Source organism: Apium graveolens, chromosome 7 (genome assembly GCF_009905375.1).
Source record: "Apium graveolens cultivar Ventura chromosome 7, ASM990537v1, whole genome shotgun sequence".
Lineage (NCBI taxonomy): Eukaryota > Viridiplantae > Streptophyta > Magnoliopsida > Apiales > Apiaceae > Apium > Apium graveolens.
In genome coordinates, this window is record NC_133653.1 from 225,789,210 (window position 1) to 225,797,194 (window position 7,985).

Genomic DNA, 7,985 nt, shown 5'->3' on the forward strand with positions numbered 1-7,985 from the left:
CTAGATTTGGGGGTCACTTGCCACTAAACTATAATAAAATAATCACAGCGGAATAATATAATTAATATGACCCCTTTACCTGCACCGGATCGATCACAGGTTATAGTATGAAACAGGCATTAGTACAAATTAAATGTTATTACAAACCATAAGTCTAATTAGTTTTACAACTTATTCAAATTTTATTACAAACCTTTATACTATTCAAGCGCCCAAACTATCTACTTGGAAAACACACCAAACTATTTACAAGCGCTTGACCTCTAATCAAACCTGGAACTCAAGCCTGCTCTGGTTTAGTTGAAAGATTAGATTAATAAACAAGTATGAGCGAAAAGATGCTCAGCAAGTGGTATAAAGTTTGTAAGTGAACAACAATAACAATATCTGAGTAAAATTAGAAGCTGATATAAACTTTAGAGTTTAAGCGACTGTTTAGTAAAACACAATTATGTACTATGCTGTTCCTGATGATCAGTCTTGAAATAACACCGGTATCCCACAGCCATACCGTAAATATAGGTATCGATATCCCGCAGCCATACTGTACCTATTGGAAATCCATGAAGAAGGCATATATCCGCCTACAAGATATTACACTTTCGTATAATAACTCACGCTGGACCGGTGCCTCGGCCCCTTATGCTAACCAAGAATCAATTCACAAAAGATTAAATGAGTCGGATCAATGACATCCTTATCTATTCAACTCCCCATGTCACATGGTCCGGAGTTATCTCAACAACTGATGGCGAAATAACTAGAACAATTAGTTATTCGCTAATCTCAATTCAATATTCCACTGTATAGAGTATATCTAGATAGTATAGTTACTCACTATCTATCGAATCAAAGGATTGGTTCTAGCAGAATGATTGCTAGAAATAATAGAATGTCAATAAATATGGGAGTATTGATATTCAATATACTATTAGAGTATTTATAAACAGTTCTTATATTTGAGTATGTAAAACAATAAGCTATTCTGAATTTAGAATAGAGGAGAATACTTACCTGGTATGCTCAATAACTTTTCACTAAAACCCTGGCTTATAAATGCCGGCTATCAACTTCGTCTAGCATCTGACCACACTTTTTGCTACTCGATTCTATAAACAAAAGAACTATCTTAATTGACAGAACCAAACTCAATCGACGTAACTATACGTCTTAACATCTACCCGATCGTTTATAACTAGTATGGCATTTTAAAATTGTAACAGATAGCATGCATATCACGTAACACATAATCATGGCATTCGTATAACACGTAATCACATATTTCATGTAACACATAAGTCAGATCATTAAAAGATACACATCAATGCGTTCAGAATGAAAATTAGGTCAATATTAGCATTTATCGATCAAATACCGACTCAAGCTGATACCCAAATCAAATGACATTGCAATATAAAAGAAATTAGGACTTAAAAGTATTTTTATTGGAAGCGCAATATTTTTCTGAGTCTGTACGCGTTCGTTTCGTATTAAACGGACGAACGGTTTAATTATTATGAATAAAATAAAAAATAATTGGAATTAAATCAATTAATAATAATATTAATTAACTATTAAATATCAAAATATAAATTTTAAAAACCTAAAAATAATTTTTAGAAATTATTTGAATTAATTATAAATAATTTACATTTATTTAACTATTTATAAATAAAATTAATTGATTAATTGATTAATTGATTTTTAATTAATTAATTAAATTTATAAATAATTAACTAAAATGAATTATAAATAATTAAATTAAATTGTATTTTTTTTGAAAATAAATAAAGAAAATAATTTTAGAAATTTAAAATAATTAAGAAAATAATTTTTAGAATTAAAAATAATAAGTAAATGATTTTTAAATATAATTTAAATGATTTTTGGAATTTAGAAAATGATTTTTAAAATAAATTATAAAAAGTAAATGCAGAAACAGATTACCGAAATGGGAATGGATTTTCAGGGATCAAAACCGGGTTTTTGCAAGCAACCCGTTCGGGTTTTTGAAGGAGGTCCCGGGTCAGGCTTGAATGCCGCCCGGATTCTGGGAATAACCCAGTTTCCGGCGGGTTCGCCGGACTCCGGTGAACCTACGGCGGACACAAACGGGGCTCAAAACACAGCCCTCGTTTCACTTTTTCGGTCCAAACAACAACATAGGCAGCCCAAAATTCTGTTCCAGCCATCAATTGCTAAACTTTCGCCGGTTAATTTCTCCGGCAAAAACTAATGTTTTCCAATGAGTTCATCGGAAAACTTCGATTTTACTCGTTTCTTACCCAAATTCGACAAACAATATTTGAAATCAAAGCTGAGAATCATACAAATACAGTCATATCTTCAAAATCAACAACAAAACACGAATTAATCGCCACAATCGAAATATAAAAACTGAAAATTCGAAAACTCGGGTTCGACAATCCGGGACTAAAACGCTGCAACCAAATACACAAATCGATCCTAAACATCATTCTAAAGCTGTCTGTAACATCAAAATCAACCCAGAATCATCCAAAAACAAAAATCGATTTTCAAGAATAAAAAGATAAAAATCGACTTTTCGATTTACTGTACCTCAGATCAAGATGTTGATACCAAAAGAAAGCTCTCGTCGAGAGGAAGATTTTGGTTACTAGCACGTCTGATTTGGTTTCCAGAATCGATCAAAAATCACGATTGAAGTTAAGGAAGAAATTCTCACCCCCAAAACTGTTCTTGATTAAAATTATGAATTTTCTGAAATTTTTACTAATTAAAATAAATAAAAAAAATCAGTTCCACTATTTATATTATCTGGAAAAATCAATTCCCTAAAATTATTTAAGGGTGTTTTTATCCCTAAATTACAATAATTTAGTCCCAAAATAATAATTCCGGGGATTAATTTTAAAAATGATAAAATACAAAAATTAATGTCAAAATTTCCCAAAAATTGCGAATAATTCAAAAATACAAAAATAAAGGGTATTTGAAGTACGAATAATTTTATAAAAATAAAAACATCGATTTTGTGGGGTTTGTCGTCCCGGTGGGGTCCCGGTCCGTTGATTTTTGAAAAACGGAAACGATCCCTAAATTACCAGAAAATCCCGAAAACACGTAAAATACATTCAAACGCGCATAAAATCAAATAAAACAGGTATCTTAATAAAGATGCTGATAAATACGCGTCCCGATTGCAGATAAGTTCATATAATTGCAATTTAAACATATTTTAATCAATCGAAAAATTTTCTGGCCCGCACAGAAACACACATAACAGTTATAACATCTCATATCATGACATTAATCACTTTAAATTTATAAAACACATAATATTTATTTATTTAACATATAATATTCACATAATTTTTCCCGGTTATTACATCCTTCCCCCCTTAACAGGATTCTGTCCTCAGAATCAGCCTAGGAAAACAAATGAGGATACTTGGATCGCATTTCGCTTTCCAACTCCCAGGTCGACTCTTCAACCTTGGGATTCCTCCACAAGACTCGCACTAAAGATACAGACTTATTCCTAAGTACTCTTTCTTTCTTATCTAAAATCTGCACTGGTTGCTCTACAAAAGACAAATCTGGCTGGATCTCGATTGACTCGTATTCTATCACATGGTTCGAATCAGGCAAATAACGCTTCAACATTGACACGTGGAACACATTGTGAATATGTTGCATGTGAGGTGGTAACGCTAATTCGTAAGCAACCTTTCCCACACGCTTCAAAATCTCAAAAGGACCAACATAACGCGGACTCAGCTTTCCTTTCTTCCCAAATCGTAATAGACCTTTCCAAGGAGAAACTTTTAATAGCACTGCTTCACCAACTTCAAATTCCGTATCCTTTCTGGCAGGATCAGCATATTTGCGTTGACGATCTTGAGCTGCTGTTAATCTTTTCCGAATGAGTTCTATTTTCTCCTTTGTCTGCTGGATCAATTCTGGACCCAAAATCTTTCTCTCACCAACTTCTTCCCAACATATTGGAGATCTGAATCTTCTCCCGTACAAGGCTTCGTAAGGCGGCATCCCAATACTGGCATGATAGCTGTTGTTGTAGGAGAATTCAACTAATGGCAAATGTTCGTCCCAACTCCCTTCAAAATCTAGCGCACATACCCTTAGCATATCTTCAATAGTCTGAATCGTCCTTTCACTTTGACCGTCTGTCTGCGGATGATACGCGGTACTCATGTTCAACTTCGTTCCGAGACAATTTTGGAAACTTCTCCAAAATCTTGAGTTAAATCGAGGATCTCTGTCTAAAACTATGGATACTGGAACTCCATGTCGGGTCACAATTTCCTTAAGATATAACCGTACCAATTTATCCATTGAGAATCTCTCGTTGAGAGGAAGAAAATGTGCTGACTTCGTCAATCTTTCGATAATAACCCAAATAGCATCATGATTTACCCTGGTTCTCGGTAATCTAACTACAAAATCCATCGCGATATGTTCCCACTTCCATTCTGGAATATCCAATGGTTGTATTAGTCCACTGGGCCTTTGATGTTCCGCTTTGACTCGCTGGCAAGTATAACACTTACTTACCCATTATGGAATTTCTTTCTTCATGCTTGGCCACCAAAAGTTTTCTTTTAAATCTTTGTACATCTTCGTACTCCCGGGATGAATTGAATATCTGGAGTTGTGAGCGTCTCGGAGAATTTCATCTTTCAGCTCGGCTACGTTGGGTATCCATATTCTAGAAGAAAATCTTAATATTACTTTATCATCCTTTTGACTCCCTATTTCTTCTCCTGTCAAACTGTCTCGTTCATGGCTCATTACTTCTTCCTGACATCTTCTTATCTTTTCTAATAGTTCTGGTTGAAAAGACATTGCACAAAACACATCTGTAGACATACTTTGTAACACCCCCAAATCCGGGGTCGGGGATCCGGGTTGTCACGAGTTCCATTTCCCTTAATAACACCCAATCTTAATAAACAATCAACTATTATGTACTATGACCCCACAATAAACACACACACCACAAGTTATAGTCTCAGAGATGAATATCCAAAAATAACACGAGTCATTTTATTCCACAATTATATGCCATTACACCTTAAAAGGGTTTCTGAATAAATTTACATTTCTTTGCCATTATTACAATTGATAAAGATACATAAGTCTGGTACATCAAAAGTTGAAAGCCTAGCCTATTGGTAGTTCCTACCTCAGCTACAGCGACATCAACGTCTATAGGAAACTGCGGAACGTTTCCTATCCGCTCGCGAATTGGGAGCTTGGTCCTGTTCATCTTGTCTATCTGATGTTGTGTGATAAAAGAAGAAAGCAAGGGTGAGCAACAAGCTCACCGAAATAATATGTATAATGATTAACAATATATGAGCATTCTCATAGTACTCATGAAAGTCTTGGTCAAGTAAAAAAAATGAACCAAGTTTGATATCTTATCGCGACCAAGTCGCAAAATATTCAGTATATATGTATATATACTTTTCAAAATCTTGGAAGTCCTCTTCCATGCATAATATACACAGAGTTCCAGTTGATAACTGTATAAAAATATCGTTGCAAGGTGATCTCATATATCTAACCTTGTCTCAACATTTTTGTGAAAATCTTTGTCATGCATAAGATAATCATTAACCAGATATAAGTTGAAAAGATGAAGTTACAAGATACTCCAATACACTTATATCTTTTCCGGATACAACTTGAACTACCATCGTTCAAGGTATCATCAGTTTCAAAAGTTCATCACATAGATGAGACTACAAGAAAAGACTTGAATAGATTCAATCTTTGAAATATCCTCAAAATGAAATGAAGTTACGAGATACTTCATTTGATGAAAACATCATTTGAAAACTCGACCCTGCCAACACTCAACAATCGCCCAACCGTAGCCTTTCTATCGAAGTGCTCTGGATAGTGTTGCAGAAATATTCAATTGGATGATGAACTCATTACGGGAGTTTGCCGCGCCAGGAAGACCACTCACGATGATCAGTCGCAGCAGTGCAACCCCATCATTTTCTTCATGTAGAGGAGAACAGTCGGATTTACTTGTCAACTGAACCCTGGACTTCTAAGGAATGGACCGTCTTAGCGGAACTTCCAGTCCATTTGGGCCAATATAATAAGGCTGGGCCGGCGCCACTCGACCACTTACGCACTCCTAGTTCAGATGAAATTCATGACTCTGAAACGTAAAGCTCGTCCCCCCTTCCCCCAAGTAGAAACTTGTTGATACGGCTCCACCAAGAAGTCATATCTAGTTGGAAAGGAAAACTCACCGATATTTCCCAGGCGATGCCTGTTAATGGATTAACTTGTTCCAAGAATTTTACTTCCCGAGTGTTGGGTAAGTAATCAAAAACTCTTTTATCAAAACAGCAACCTTGTTGCGAATATAAAATACACCACAGAGCCGGATCCCTCAGGTTTTGAGCGAGTATTTAAATCCCCTTCGAAAGGAAGATCTTAAATATAAAAAAAATGAGTTTTGGGATCCACCCTAACCTTTAAAAATCATTTTGAAGACTCGAAAACATTTTTAAGAATGTTTGGAGTAATGCTGATTTAATAAAATAAATCAGTCCCAATATATTAGAAAATATCTAAATATTATTATTTAAATAATATTCCCATAAAGAATAATCATTATAAAAATAATTAAAGTAGAAGTTTTAAAACTCATACTTGAAATGAATAATAAATAACCAAAGATATACTTATACGAAAGTACGATCTTTATTTGAATAATCGAAAATAAGTTTGATTATCGAAACATTATTCTTTAATAAAATAAAGAATATTATTTAATAAAATAAGCGGAGTCATAAGTCCTCGAATGAATATTCAAAACAATATTCATTAAATAAAATAAGCGGAGTCATAAGTCCTCGAATGAATATTCAAAATAATATTCATTAAGTGAAATAAAGTTATCGAATAAACCTTATTCGAATAATAATTTTGAAAACTATATATATATATATATATATATATATAATATACTCGGGAACATCGTCTCCCGGTTTAGAAAATATGTTCACCTTTGGGTCCCCTATACTAAGGGTATACACAACTACTGCTTATCTCTAGCATAGGTATTATGCAACTTATAAGCAATTGAATAAACAATTAGATATCAAGATTACGAAATAGACATGCATATATACCATATCAGCATGCTCCAATATATTGCAAGATTTGCTAATAACAATCATGCACTTATCACAAGATAATGCATATACATATATACATCACAACAACAGTATAACGGTTAGAAAACTTGCCTGAGTGCTCCGGGGTAGACTTAAGCTTAGAGTGGGTCCGGTAACCTATGAACAACAACATAAGCCGAAATTAAACCACGGTCGCTTAAGAAACTAGACTTTAACCAATTGAACCCTAACGTTTGCTTATGGTCATTTCTACGCTTAACAAATCACATAAGTCGTTCGAGCCCTCGGCTCCACCATTTTTAATAAATTAACCGTTATAAATTTTAAGGCGACGCTTTCGCGAATACCCTACAAACTGCCTAATCCACTTTACATAATTGTTTCATACTCCAATTAGTCATTTAAGGGCCTTAACCAAGGTTTCAAAGTAAGGCGAGGGGTAATGGTTCGTTCGCGAAACGCCGTTACTTAGAACGGTCGTTTCTCCTAAACCGTACATCGGATTTAAGCGAACCACATATCAAAACGAAGCTCGTAACATGAACTATCTAAACTTAGTAAAGGTTAGAATCGTTCAGTGAGTTCACGGGTCCTAAAGTTAAGAACAGAACAGTTAAGGAAAATCGGGCATTATGACGACTATGTTTACTCGATTACCAAGTTTTAAACCACTCTAAACGACCACCATTCAACTCACAACCAACAATACAACCAACCCTCATCCAAACTTTACTACATCAGTCCCCAAACCTCAAGATTTTCCAATTTATACAACCCCACACATGAACTACTAGCTATACTTAAGTTTCATTAACT